Here is a 16522-nt window from a genome sequence, read left to right as displayed (position 1 = left end):
TTCTGACCTGACTCGCCTGTAAAACCCAGATGAAAAAGTCAAACCAAATTAGAAAAAATGAAATATGAATCAGTGCCATGATTGCCAGTACTTAGTTGTGCAGATTACGATTTCCTATACTGAATTGCATGTACACCTAAATGAGAAGCCACTGTGAAGGCAGGTTGCACTCAACTGTAGGTGAGGAGATCTGTTGTAGGGCAATAGATCCAGCAGGTAAAGAGTTCCCAGCAGAACTTCATGGAAAGCCCACTCACACACATGCAAGGGATCATGCCAGGCGGTCAAACTGGGCAGTGCTTTAAAGGGAACTGCCTTGGTGCTGAACGGCCCAAAGTCACTATACAGATTGTATCTCCAGATTGTGCAGTGACAACAGAGACTGTTTTTCGTAAGCTGTGTGTGGTCGGGGGGATGCACGCCATTTTTAGCAGAGTCCCAAAGAGCAGCTATTGTGGAAAGAATTACTGGAAGTCAGAATTTGTCAAAATGCACAGGCCATTACGATAACATCTTGCAGTGTGGAATGGGAACAGGAAAGTTTGTGCACCTTTGAAGATTGTCAACACTGACACCATGCTCAGGCCCCACAAACTGTAAAAACAGCTACCATTGGTTAACCTAAATAATGTAGAATTGGCTGTAAGAAACATGACTATGCTTCTGGAAGTCTACCCTTATTGGTCACCACACGAACATAGAGTGAGAGTTGGAGTGCCGAGTATAATGAATTTTGTTACTGGTTAAGGGAGGGAGATCAGCATCCTGTAAAGACAACTTCCTGCTGCTTGGCACTTGCAATATTTTTCATTCAGCCAATCAAAATTACGTGACGCTAGAAAAACAGAGAGAACTGAGTCTTTCTTGTTGGAAACACTCTGCAGTAAGTTACTTCTTATTTCAGTGTCTTCTCAGAATGTCTTCTCTGAAAATTACTTTGAATTTCAGCTTATTTATAGACAGACCTCTCTGGCAGGGTTCTTCAAGCGTGAACTTTACTTTGAAGATCAGAGGCTCTCATTCAGCTGGCTGTATTTAGATTCAGGCACAAGTTGTTAGTACAGAGCCAGTGACTGATTTTGTAGCCAGTTCATCCACCACCTGCAGGTTACGATTATGGTGAGCTCCAGCTGCAAAAACAAGATGAGCTGTAGGGAAAATCAAATCATTTTTAATGATATTCAGTTATTTCAATCTTGATTCTGGTGATTTGCTTGCAGTTTGGATTCAACATGTTTTCAACTCCAGCAATAAATGCACAAGCACATTCTTCTTCAGTGTTTTATATCTGTATGCTCTAACCTTTGGCAGTCATGGTACAACTTCTGCTAGCATAAATGTTTATCCAGATACTTGCTCATTTGAATCACATACCATATCCCTCATTCAGGTTTGTGGGGGCAATAGCTTATTATTTTCAGTGATTGTTAAACTGTTTATTTTGAATGTACATGTAATAAACGGAGGTAATTAAGATCCTTGTTTAATTTCATAGATAAACAAACTCCCTTTTCATTATATTGGTGGGTAATGGTTTGTTTATGTCAGATATATCGGACCATACTAATATAGGTATTCAATTATGTTGCAATTTAAAGCATCTCCCCATTACACGCAACAACTTACAATGTCACTGAAGTTCTGAATTTCATTAAAAGTGTTGATGGTGAGTTACAGAAGTCAGTGTCTTTAGTAATGACAGTCAATCTATTGAAGTGGCCAGAATTATTATGGCAGGCTTTCTCCACCTTAAAGTTAGGCCATATGTACCTACTACAATGTGCTTCTTTAAGTGTCAGTGCTTCATTCATACCACCATGGGTTATATTGATCAGACAGGTTGCTCTATTGTTGCAAACCAGAAATTCAAAGTACTGCTCCACCCATGTGGCTCAGTTGCAAGGAATGCCCCATCTTCACAGAAGAAAATAAAATAAGAGAGATTAAAGTCACTCAAGGCATCTCTCACTCTCATATGAAGAAGGCCTCAGTTTTGTGAAGTCGTTTGCCTCAGGATTAAAGCAGCCTCCACAGAAGACTAGTGTTGGCACCCTGACTTTGACAGTGGAGAGCAGAGCACATCCGCCCCCACCTATAAATGCAGCTGCAAGCTTGCACCACTAGGACAACCAAGCCTTCCAACTGCAAAAAGTGGTACCAGAGGGCGAATGCACAACGTGTTATGTAGCTCGTGTGCGCAGAGGTTTGGCGGAACATGGTTGCTTTTATCCTATACTAATTCAATAAATAATATACCAGGCTATGAACAGTCACTGAATAATTTAGAGCACATGTGACTGCAAAAACATCAAGTAATCTAGGAGTGGTCCATTTTTTACATTGATCCTGACACAGGGTCAAAGTCAAGTTCAGTGTTATTTCAGTCAAAACACATTCCCTCAGTTGGTGGTCATACAGAGGTTAATGTTCACAGATAATAAATGTTTTTCTTATCCAGTTCATACAGACTAATACAAAGATCAGCAACCTTTGTTCAAACTAAACAAATAAGCAAATCATCACAGTTGCCAAATGTTACATCAAGAATGAATAAATTGAAACTGTCAACCATGTTATCATACGCTAACACCATTGGCTCATAGGCCGCACAGTTCTTACCCTCCCAACGAACACCGACAAAAGACTGCAAACCAGCACTGCTTTCTCCATCCACAACTTGGTCATGTGACCACTGCTTGAGTTACATCAGTGTTTAACTCCGTGACCACCAATTGAAATTAGCTGCAATTTATATTCATATTTCACATTAAACACGCAAGGTAGATTTCTGTATTACTTTTGCATTTCATTATTACACAGATTAACAGATTAATTTTGCACCCAGCTGAAACTGTCTTTTACATACTACTTTTCACACTGTGAATCGGAACTGCAGGAAACTAGTCAAATTTGCAGTTTAATTCTTTATGCACTTAGGTTACGGCTGTAGTCAAATGAGAATTGTTGTACAAATACATATAAACAAAAAAGATAATTATATAATTATTTATGCAGAGGCTAATCTTTGACTGTAATTGTGGCGTACTGTTTGCCTTGGCACAACCTTTGTATTAGGATATATAAATTTTATTAATGTAACTAATATCTGTGTTACATGGTTGGTGGAGACTTTATTGGACTTTTAATTTACTTTCTGTGTTTTTTGTGTGCTTCTTAGTAAATATATTATTTAGCTGTAGACACACTCAGAATCTCAACATGCTAGTACGCCATCTGCTAACATTAGCCATGCGGTGTATTTAATGGTGTGGGATTTCCTGGAGGTGGTTGCACAGCCAGCTATGGCTTGGTTATAGCCATCTTGCTAACCAGCTATAAGTCACTCAACCTAGCCTAGACAACTTCATGATTGACATATTCACATAAACCTACAGCCTGTAGTGTTACATACTCACACTTTAAATCATATTAGTCTGCTACATGTGATTTAAAGTAGCTCCAAACAACCAATTAAGTATCTGTCATTACTTAAAATTGCCTAATCTGCAATTGTGCCAAAACACGTGTATGGAATTTGCACTGATTAAATATATGCATAGACATAAATAACACTCATATAAACTACAGAGTGAACATCAATAAAACTGACAAATTGCAGGGACAGATCCATGACTGGAAATGGAGGAAAAAAGAGCCAATGAACATGTGTCTGGAAATACATTGTTGCCACGGTAGATGGTGTTGATGAATGAGAGTTCCTCTGACCAAGTGCTGTGTGTCCCTTGTGTGTTGTAGGCTGTACGATTTACGAAGAGTCCTGTAAGCAGCACAGTGGTCCAATATTTATGTCAGGAATAAGCCAAGATGGTGTTTGTATACAGCCAAGCAGATGGCAATGGTCGAGAGGCAGCACGGGTATACCAAAACAAGTAACCTCACCGATACCTACCACATCACACAATACTTCAAGCACTTTTTGAGCATTTGTATGATTAAGGGTCCTTTGAGACAGATGAACATGCAGGGAGGCAGTGGACTGTGCATACACCAGATTTGGAGGACCAGGTTCTACAAGTTCTTGAGATGGACCCTTGTACAAGCTCCAGGCAAGTGGTTGCCAACATGGTGTAATCCAAAGTATGATTAAGTATATTCTGCATGACAACTGCTTACTATCGATATTACGTGCAATCCCATGGAGGCCACTTTGAGCATCTGTTGTGATGTGGATGTGATGCAATTCTGTACTTTGTTCCAGAATGATTTGTTGTCATTGCCTGCACACTGGCCATTTCTGCACACATTCGTAGGACCTTTTTTCCTCCATTTCCAGTAAGGAATCTGTACCTGCAGTTTGTAGGTTTTATTAATGTTCACCCAGTATATGTAAATCAAGTCAATCAATTATGTCTATTATAGTTACTAGTTCATTTGTTATTTATGAGCACTTTCCTCATATTACATCAATACTAATATACCACAGCTCTGTGTGGTGAATGGTTCGTGCGAGTCACGGCCAAGGCAGTTAGTTCTTGCATCAGTTCACTGTAGATTGTCTTCCATACTGTCTTGCTTACAGTCGGCAGTGTTGTGTATCTATTGTCAGCCAAACCATCAGGTAAGACAACAAATTTTCCTAATCAATGATTGCTCAAGTAAATATGCATCTGTAATTATTAACAAAATTGTAACATATGTTTATAGGATTAATGTAAGAGTAGAAAGACTAACATTTGATGACAGAGCTAATAAAAAGATATTTGAAGATCAAGGTGCATTAGAGAAAGTAAGACTTGCTTGTAGTAATAAGTTAGGTCCATTTAGTTTAAGACCGGAACGTTCATCTGGCGTTCCTTGGCGAAAGTACAGTAGGAGGAATCGTTTTAAATTTGTTACGTATTGCAAGCCAGAGACAAGTGCAGATATAAGTAAAGTAAAATCATGGACTGATTTGGAGAATCAATGCAAGTGTAAGAACAAAATTTTTCAAGGTGTGAATCCATTTTATATTGGTTTAGAAATAGCTGGTGATGAACCAGCGAAAAATGATGTTGTACACACAGTGATAAAGATATATGAGCCCATCACTGGAACATCATGTGCCTGTAGTGCACTGATCTTAAGTGAGGCTTAGTCAGGTAAAAATCACAAAATACATAATATATAAATGCAAACATCTGTGTATCTCCTCTACTTTCCCTTCACTAAAATGTCCCACATGACTAATCCCAGCAACAAGCATACCCCCAAACACCAGTTTCAACTCCAGGTGCCATAGACACATTAACAAATTTAATAAAACCCTAAGATTAGTTTTTAAGTGACTATTTTCTTAAACAAACAATCCACAGATTTTCTCCATACTTCTATATTTACTTTCCTCACTCATTTATACAGAAATATGGACATTTTACAGATTAGGTTTCATTTCCCATACAGACAAGACTTCCGACATTTTTCTGTCATTTGTGCATATCTTTTATCACACCACATACACGCATATTAAATTTACACAGGGACAGCCCCAAAATAATCACAACTTTACAGACCTGGCAAGTTATTATACACACTATATATCTGTCCGCTGCTTGTGGTCTCACGGTAGCGTTCTCGCTTTCCGAGCACGGGGTCTCGGATTCGATTCCCGGCGGGGTCAGGGATTTTTCTTGCCTCGGGATGACTGAGTGTTGTTGTGTCGTCTTCATCATTATCATTCATCCCCATTCGATTCCTGGTGGGGTCAGGGATTTTTCCTGCCTTGAGATGACTGGGTGTTGTTGTGTCGTCTTCATCATTATCATTCATCCCCATCATGGTCGGAGGAAGGCAATGGCAAACCACCTCCACTAGGATCTTGCCTAGTAAAGCAGTGTGGGTCTCCTCCATCGTTCCCCTACACACTGTAAAGAAGCATGGGACTTCACTTTTTTTACTATATATCTGATTACTTGAATTATTTTTCAGTATATAATTTTATCTCTGTTGTATTCCTGAAGCCAAATGGTTTCTTTAATATGGGTTACACTAACCCTTATGCATTTGGGTGAGGACATTCATACACCACAAATGGTCCATGGTACAACCTGAAAAGCTTTTTTAATCTCTCTGTCAAGAATACTTAATTCCTGCCCAAGATACTGGAGGTGGCCATCATGTGTGCTTGAGCTGTGCTTGCTTGTGTGTATGAATGGTGTGTGTTTCTCTTTCGCTGATGAAGGCTGTGGCCGAAAGCTGTATGTAAATATCTTTTAATTGTGCCTGTCAGCAGTGTAACGTGTCATCTTTATGGTAAGTAGCAATCTATCTTTTCCTACATTTTTGACATTCCTACCTGGAGTTTCCACCTTTTGATACTTTGTTTTTGACTAATACTTTATCTCTTGGTTTGAATTTTGTTAATTTGTATCTGACATCACGCTTTCTCTTTCTTTCTAATCCAATTTTTGTCATTCGCTCTCTTGCTGACGTAGTACCAAATTCTACTATTCTATTCCTTATTATGACGCTACAATCATACTTACACAAGAAATTCACGCCCACTATAACGTACAACAGTTACAGGCAGTTTCACTAGTTGTTTGCTTCTAATCTGTTGCCAGAAAGTTTCAGATACAGCTGAAATACTTGAACCTGAATCCAATAATGCTACCTGCTCCATTTCTCCCACCTTAATACATATAACTGGTTGAACCTTTTCAACACTTTTCCTATTTAACATCATGTCTTCCAGTAGATCATGTTCTATATCCTTTCTACTGTCTTCTCCATTGTATATATCTCCTTACATTTTCCCCCATATTCTATTTCAATCTCTCATCCAAATAGTTCATTAAATGCATCTAAAATATATTGTTCTCCTTCAAAATTTTCTGGCTACTTTTAACTTCAATTGTTCCCACTCTTCTGGTAGCAAAGCTTTATGAACCTTAGCATAAGATATCCAGTCATTAATATTGTACTCAGTCTCCTCTTTTCCTAACCTGTTGAAATTAACATCGCCATCCAGAATCAAATGTTCATCATTACAGAAAATATGACTTTCAGTTTCCTCATCAGGACAACCATAAATAAAACTATCCTCCTTATTCCCACACAATCCAACTTTATTAACCAGTTCATCACCACATAAAATATACACATCAAAAAACGTTTTGCATCACCCCAGTTCCCACAACTCCTGAAGATAGACATTGTATCACAGGCACAGTCCCTTTGACTGTTCAGAGATGTCACTAAACCCGCCCAAAGATGTAAACAACCATGCATGAGCAGCACCTATTAAATGGAGGGGTCCGACAGCCAATCAGTCCAGTCATTCAACCAGGAAGGAGGTACATGGCTCGTGTTGTCTGGAGTTCAACCATGCCTAGAAGGTCAACACCACGTCTTCGATCACGTCTGCATTGTTATTCTGTGCCAGGAAGGGCCCTCAACAAGGGAAGTGTCCAGGTGTCTCAGAGTGAACCAAAGCAGTGTTGTTTGGACATGGAGGAGATACAGAGAGACAGGAACTGTCAATGACATGCCTTGTTCAGGCTGTCCCAGGGCTACTACTGCAGTGGATGACTGCTACCTATGGATTATGGCTCAGAGGAACCCTGACACCAATGCCACCATGTTGAGTAATGCTTTTGGTGCAGCCACAGGACGTCGCGTTACGACTCAAACTGTGTGCAATAGGCTGCATGATGCACAACTTCGCTCCCGACATCCATGGCGAGGTCCACCTTTGCAACCATGACACTAAGCAGCGAGGTACGGATGGGCCCAACAACATGCCAGAAGGACTTCTCAGGATTGGCATCACATTCTCTTCACCGATGAGTGTCTCATATGCCTTCAACCAATAATCATTGGAGACGTATTTAGAAGCAACCCGGTCAGGCTGAACACCTTAGACACACTGTCCAGCGAGGGAGCAAGATGGAGGTTCCCTGCTGTTTTGGGGTGGCATTATGTGGGGCCGACATACACCGCTGGTGGTCATGGAAGGCGTCGCAACAGCTGTACGATAGGTGAATGCCATCTTCTTATCGATAGTGGAACCATATCGGCAGCATATTGGCGAGGCATTTGTCTTCATGGACAACAATTTGCACCCCCATTGTGCACATCTTGTGAATGACTTCCTTCAGGACAATGACATCGCTCGACTAGTGTGGCGAGCATGTTCTCCAGACACGAACTCTATCGAACATGCCGGGTATAGATTGAAAAGGGCTGTTTATGGATGACGTTACTCTCCAACCACTCTGAGGGATCTACACCAAATCACCGTTGAGGAGTGGGATAATCTGGACCAACCGTGCCTTGATGAACTTGTGGATAGTATGCCACAACGAATACAGGTATGCATCAATGCAAGAGGACGTGCTACTGGGTATTAGAGGTACCGGTGTGTACAGCAATCAGGACCACCACCTCTGAAGGTCTTGCTGTATGGTGGTAAAACATGCAATGTGTGGTTTCCATGAGCAATAAAAAGGGCAGAAATGATGTTTATGTTGATCTCTATTCCAATTTTCTGAACAGGTTCTGGAACTCTCGGAACCGAGGTGATGCAAAACTTTTTTTGATGTGTGTATAATGAAAATTTGTTGACGCATTCCTACCATCAACCAATATTTTATCATTTATAACGTCACTGCTACAAACATTAGAATTAACACCCACTCCACACTGAATAGGCTCACCCTCATTACTTGCATAAATTTTCTCATTGCAAATAATACACTTATATCTACCTCTTCCCTACAACTGCCGTCATTGCTGGTTATACTTTTGTCTTTTGCATCCACATCAACTGTTACTTTTTTTTGCCTGATAAGACTAATGGATCTGCTTCCAATGTTTCAGTAATTTTTATTGAACATAAATCCACATTGTCTTCATCATTTATTGACTGAGCCGCTTCATATCTGTCAAACATTTCCTCAGAATGGAAATTGGATTGGTCTTTAAATCTGGTTTTATTCCATTGATTATTTTGCTCCCTTTTATTCTAATTTCTGTATTTCTTACATCCCTCAAAAATCTGTCAGTTCCTATGATAGCATCCATGTGACATATACCCATTTCTGCACTCTCCCTGTGATAATATTTTTTGTTGTATTGTATCCATGCCTGGTCCTTTTCATCGTGTTGTTACCAGCCTCTCTGTGGACCTTGAGTGAGACCTTGGTTGGTTTTCTGGCCATCTGTTCTATAAAATAGCATTTGGTGGTCCCTCCTGCCTTGTCCTCTGTCTATCATGATCCCATCTCTGCTCAAAATTATCTCTTCTTCCTCCAAAATTTCTATTCTCTCCAGGATGTCTATTCCACCAATCCCTGTCTTGATTAATAGGTCAATTTCTCTCATCCCACCATCTATTAGCAATGCTTCCCTCGATTTCCCCTGTTCTGATCTGTAGCATTGTGCTCAACGTACGTTGACCTGTAACAGACAGCACTATCCATATTTTCAATAAATTAAGAAATTCTTCCATAGATTCAGCAGGACTATTGTAAAGAATGAGGCAGCATTCTCTTGAATGTTGAAATCTCAGTCGAAACACCTAGTAGTTGATCCAAATGAATCAATTTGTTTGGCTTCTTTAGACAAAATTCCTACAAACTTTTCTTCCCTCTGTTGTATTCTGACCCATTTAAAAAATCATTTTGTAGCCTCAACTGCTTAGCTTGTCCCCTGTACTTATTTAGAAAAATTGTCTCAAGTCTCTTGAAATCTACAAACTGCTCAGCATGTTGATTAGCCCAGGTTTGAGCTGCTCCTTTTAACTGCCTTTTTATAAATTTTTCTTTAGCGCTCTACTTATACCTGCTACAAAACAGTATTTTCAAGAACCTAGGAAACCCACTGCATGATATTTGTCCTCACCACTAAGAGGTTTAGTATGAATCCTTGGCCCATAGGTAACGTTAACTATACACTTCCTTGTCCAGCAGCCACACTACTTATTGTTTCCTTTAAATTATTTACTTCCCCTTCTAATTTCTTATAGTTGTTTCTAATTCATTTGTTGCACTCACATATGTCTGTTCTAATTGCCTTGAACTCTGCATCTGTTTCCCTTTCATATAACCTGGACTTTTGTTCTTGTGCCTGAACTTGCCCCATAATATTACTTTGTGCAGCTCAAGTTTTGTCAATTAATCCTTCCTCTTCTTTCCTTGTCCTTATGATGAACTCCCTCTACCAATTTAACATTACTATCAAATTTACTCTCAGTATTTGTAAATCTGAATTCTAAATAACCAACATCATCAGTTGCAGTTTTTATTTTATTCCCAAGCTCTGTTTTTAATTCCTAAAATTCTGAATCCATACTACTTTCAAATTTATCACTAAGCTGTGATCCCAATTATTTGGAATCCACCTCTCCTACTATCTCAGATTTTATGCTGTCAATTTTTGAATGTGTTTATCAAAAAATACAGAAAGCTGACTTCCTGCCATCCAACGTATTTCTTCTTGTGCCCCAGGATTACCCATATCAATCCCTGCTTCTGACTCTCAATCACTTTCCACCTTGTCAGTTTCATCACCCGTGGCTGATGATTTGAAATACTTATAGGAACTAGGAAACTGCTGCTGTTACTTATTTTAAATATCTGGCTTGATGTGATAGTGCAGTGTACTGCAGCAGATGACGTCAGGAATCGACGTCTGTGGTTAAGAGATGCAGCAGCTATGGTACGGAGACAGTGTGGCACCGATGTGATGGTTGCGGCACTTTTGGATGCTGCGACATGGGTATGATGCGGCATGGGCAGCAAGACAGAGGTGGCTGGGAAACTGCACCATGACTTGGCCACAGCTTGTGAACGTGGCAGCACAGCAACGAAACAGCAACACTCAAACTGGTGTGGTCAGCATCAGCCCACTATTGAACACACAACACAGCAGTTCTGAAGACTCACACAAACACAAGGCTGCCTGAGCTTGAAGAATAAACTGCATCACAAAATGTCACGGCACAAAAGCAGTGTACACATAGGGGTATCACCTATACTCTAGCTTCTGTCAAATTCCATTTATGCTTGACAGTAACAATTAAACTGCAACTACTGCTGCTGTTGCATTGCCTATAGCTCAGAGTTCCCCATGAACCATGGAAATTATTCAAACAGTTAAAGGAGACAAAAATTTAAATCTGATGGAGAACTGGAATTCAACTGTAGGAAAAGGAAGAGAAGTAAAAATAGTAGGCGAATATTGACTGGGGGGACAGGAATGAAAGAGGAAGCCGCCTGGTAGAATGTTGCACAGAGCATAATTTAATCATTGGTAACGTGTGGTTTAAGAATCATAAAAGAAGGTTTTATACATGGAATGGACCTGGAAACACTGGAAAGTTGATTATATAATGGTTAGACAGAGATTTAGGAATCAGATTTTAAACTGTAAGACATTTCCAGGGGCAGATGTGGACTTTGACTACAGTTTATTGGTTATGAACTGTAGATTGAAACTGATGAAATTGCAAAATGGTAGACCGTTAAGGGGATGAGAGCTGGATAAATTGAAAGAACCAGAGGTTATTAGGAGTTTCAGAAGGGGGCATTGGGCAACAGTTGACTAGAGCGGGGGAAAGAAGTACAGTAGAAGACAAATGGATAGCTTTAAGTGTCTATACAAAGCAGATGAACATGAAAGCAATATTATGGAAAGAAAGTGGACTTAGATGAAATGGGAGATATGATACTGTGAGAGGAATTTGACACGGCACTGCAAGACCTGAGTTGAAACAAGGCCCAAGGAATAGACAACATTCCGTCAGAACTACTGATAGCCACGAAAGAGCCAGCCATGACAAAGCTTCATTCTGGCATGCAAGATGTATGAGGCAGTAAATACCATGAAACTTCAAGAAGACTGTAATAATTCCATTTCCATAGAAAGCAGCTGAAAACAGGTGTGAAAATTATCGAACTATCAGTTTAATAAGTCATGTTTGCAAAATACTAACACAAATTCTTTACAGAAGAATGGAAAAACTGGTAGAAGCCGACCTTGTGGAAGATCAGTTTGGATTTTGGAGAAATGTAGTAACTCATTAGGCAGCACTGACTGTATGGCTTATCTTAGAAGATAGGGTAAGGAAAGGTAAACCTTCATTTATAGCATTTTTAGACTGAGAGAAAGTTTTTGACAATGTTGACTGGAATACTCTCTTAAAAATCCTGAAGGCAGCAGGGGTAAAACACAGGGAGCGAAAGGCTATTTACAATTTGTTCAGAAACCAGATGGCAGTTATAAGAGTCGAGGGGTATGAAAGGCAAGCAATGGTTGTGAAGACAGTGAGACAGGATTGTAACCTATCCCAGATGTTATTCAATCTGTATGCTGACAAAGCAGAAAAAGAAGCTAAAGAAAAATTTGGGGTAGGCATTAAAGTTCAGGGAGAAGACAAAAGCTGTGAGGTTTGCTGATGAAATTTAATTTTATCAGAGACAGCAAAAGACTTTGAATAGCAGCTGAATGGAATGGGCAGTGTCTTGAAAGAAGGATATAAGATAACCATCAACAAAAGCAAAACAAGGATAATGGAATGTAGTTGTATTAAATCAGTTGATATTGAGGGAATTAGCTTAGGAAATGAGACACTTAAAAGTAGTAGATGAGTTTTGCTATTTGGGCAGCAGAATAATGATGATGGCTGAAGTAGAGAGTGTATAAAATGTAGACTGACAATGGCAAGAAAGCAGAAGGTATTTGTCTGGAGTGCAGCCATGTACAGAAGTGATAAACAATTTACACAAGAACAGGGCAGAAGCTTTTGAAATATGGTGCTACAGAAGAATGCTGAAGATTAGATGGGTAGATCATGACTAATAAGGAAGTACTGAATAGAACTGTTGAGAAGAAATCTGTGGCACAACTTGAACAATAGAAGGGATCGGTGGATAGGATACATTCTGAGACATCAACGGATCACCAGTTTTACTATTGGAGTGAAGTGTGTGTGAAGTTTTAGTATTGGAGTGAAGTGTGTGTGGGGGGGGGGGGGGGGGGGGGAATCATAAAGGGAGACCACAAGATGAATACAGTAAGCAGATTCACAAAGATGTAGAACACAGTAATTATTCAGAGATGAAGTGGCTTGCACAGTATTGAGTAGCATGGAGAGCTACATCTAACCAGTGTTTGGACTGAAGACCACAACAACAATAACAACAACAACAACAACAACATAGCTCAGAGCACCCACAAGGACAGTTCAAGAGCGTAAACTTTAGTGGGACACCCAAACTCGAAATATGTCATGGAACAGAATGAGGATGACGGTCAAATCCTGGACAAGACCCCAGCTGCAATGTTACCTGAAGGCTAGTGAGCCCTATACTAAACCAGTAAATAATACAGTAGCCTATGGACAGTCAATGAATAATTTAAAGCACATTCCCTCAACTGGTGGCCATACGGAGGCTAAGTTTTGTATTTAATAAATAATATTTTGTAAGACAGTGCAAGCAACAATTCCTACACATGCAACATTTCAGTTTTGCAAAGACATTCTAATGTCAATTCATTCCCCACAGTTATAAGGTACACACAGTCTAATACAAAGATCAGCAACATTTGTTCAAGATAACTCAATGAACAATCACTGCTTCACAGTTCCTGACTGTCAGATCAAGATTGAGTAAGCCCAAACTGCCGACCATGTTATCAAATGCTAACACCATCAGCTCATAGGCCACACAGTTCTTACCATCACGATGAACACTGACAAAAGACCAGGAGCCTGCACTGCTTTCTCCTTCCACAACTTGGCCATGTGACCACTACTTGAGTCATATCAAAATTTAATTCCTAGACAACCAATTGAAATTATTTAAATTTTATAATCATGTTTTATGTTATTTATGAAACACACACAATGCTAATGTAATATTCTGCAATATTTATTGTCTGTTACACAAACCAGTTTTCGGCTGTTAGGGCATATTGTAGAACATTACACTAGTGTTGTGTGTGTTTCATTCAGAATGTATAAAATATTCAAAGGAACACTCAACCAATGCAGTACATTAAACACGTAAGATAGATCGCGACACCACTTTTGCATTTCATTATTACAGATTAACAGATTAATTCTACACCCAACTGAAACTGTCTTCTTATATACTACTTTTCACACTATGAATCGGAAATGCAGGGAACTATTCAAATTCACAGGTTAATTCTTTATGCTCATAGGTTACTGCTGTAGTCTAATGACAGTTGCACAATATTATTTTACTAGAATGTCTTAGTAATGTATACAAACAATAAAAATAATTATATAGCTATTTATGCAGCTGTCAGTCTTTGAGTGTAATTGTGGTGGACTCTTTGCATTGGCACAACATTTATATTACAATATATAAACTTAATTAACATAACTAATATCTTTATTACATGATTGGTGAAGACTTTATGGGACCTTTTATGTACTTTATGTGTTTTTTGTGTTCTTTAATCAATATATAATTTAGCTGTAGACACACTCAAAATCTCACAATGTTAGCATGCCATCTGCTAACACTTAGCCTTTTGGTGTATTTAATGATGCAGGATTTCTTGTAAGCAGTTGCACAACCAGCTGTGGCTCACTCATAGCCATCTCATACGCCAGCTTTAAGTCACTCAACCTAGCCTTCATATTTCATGATTGATATATGTGTATACACCGAAGTGACAGTGATAAACACATATACAGATGGCGATAGTATTGTGTACTCAGAGTATAAAAGGGGCAGTACATTCAAAAAGCTGTCATTTGTACCTGTGATTCATGTAAAAAAGTTTGATTATGAGCACATGACAGGAATTAACAGACTTTGAATGCAGAATGGAGCTAAATGCATGGGACATCCCATAATTAAGGAATTCAGTATTCTGAGATCCACAGTGGCAAGAGTGTGCCAAGAATGTAAATTTTCAGGCGTTTTCTCTTACCACAGACTATGCAATGGCCAACAGGATTTTCTTAATGACTGTGAGGTGTGGCATTTATGTAGAGTTGTGTAGGACAGTGCAGCAAAATTTGGCACTAATAGGCTATGGCATCAGACTCCCGACGTGAGTGTCTTTGCTAACAGCATGACATTGCCTGCTGCAACTCTCCTGCACTTGTGACCATAGACAACTGAAAGACCATGGCATGGTCAAATGAGTCCCAATTTCAGTTGGTAAGAGCTGATGGTAGCTTTGAGTGTGGCACAGACCCCATGAAGCCATGGCTCCGTAATGGTGTGGGTTGTGTTTACATGGAATGAACTAGGTCCTCTGTTCCAACTAAACCAATCATTGACTGGAATTGGTTATGTTCAGCTACGATTCGCAGTGAAACAATTATGGAGTTTTAATGGATGATAATTTGCACGTCAGTGGGCCACCATTGTTCACGATGGGTTTGAAACGCGGTTGTGCACAGTTCGAGCAAATGGTTTTCCAACCCGGACCACCCTACATGAATCCCATCAAACATTTACGGGATATAATTGAGAGGTCAGACCGTACACAAAATCCTGCAGAGGTAACACTTTCGTAATTGTGGACGGCTATAGTAGTCCATGACACATCAAGTTGCTGCACTACACAGGGTAAAATGAGGTTTAACATGATAGAACTAGTTGTTTTGCACATGAATGATATTTTCTGAATCCATTTTGACTATGTGTCAATAGATTGTTTTCTTCAAGGTAATTCATGTTGGAACACAGTATATGTTCCAAAATTCCACTGCTATCAACATAGCCAAGACTTTAGTCACCTCGGTGTAAATCCACAGCCTGTAGCATTACTGTATTGTTGCATTACCACTGAGATAATGGTGGTTGGCAAACCTAATGTCATAAAGGATAGCAGACCCTCACAGCAAACAGTGGAAGAGAGAAAGCAAAATGTTTCTTTAATAATGGCCATGCCACTGTCCCCAGAACTCGAGATGGGGACAAAAACTAACAGTTCAAGACTATCAGTTCTGAAGCCATCAGACCTTGCCACCTCTGTCCAGTCTGACAGATCAGATGATGAACATATTATCAATGGTTGGGTCTCATTGTCTGCCTGAGGAAATTGGTGAATCTTTAAAGTGACCCTTCTCTGCTGCAATCTCCTCATTAAGGAGGATTGACAGGAGGAAAGACAGAGGAAAACCTCACCATTAAGATGACTTCCATACTTCAATGGAACTCAAATAAGTTCACGACCCATGTGGAAGAAGTACATTTTTATAAGCTCAGGTTAGTTCAATGTGTCTCTGTCTTCAAGAAACATGTTTTAAATTTACTGACACACCTGAGCTACATGGCTACATTCTCTGCAAAAAAGACAATTTAATGGAGAGAGAAATAAAGAAACAGTGGCAATTTTTGTAAACATTGCCTACCAGTCCTCACTTCTCTCCCTCTCAACCATCCTGCAAGCAGTCACTGTATCAGTACACGTGCATCATCATTTGACAATATGTTCACTCTACCACCTGCTACATGAGATGAGAGACAAAAAGACTGTGTATGGCCTCCTTAAATAGCTCTCCCATCGTTTCATCCACTGTGGTGATTTTAAC

Source organism: Schistocerca nitens, chromosome 3, assembly GCF_023898315.1.
Source record: "Schistocerca nitens isolate TAMUIC-IGC-003100 chromosome 3, iqSchNite1.1, whole genome shotgun sequence".
Taxonomy (NCBI): domain Eukaryota; kingdom Metazoa; phylum Arthropoda; class Insecta; order Orthoptera; family Acrididae; genus Schistocerca; species Schistocerca nitens.
Note: the sequence above shows the minus strand (reverse complement) of the source record.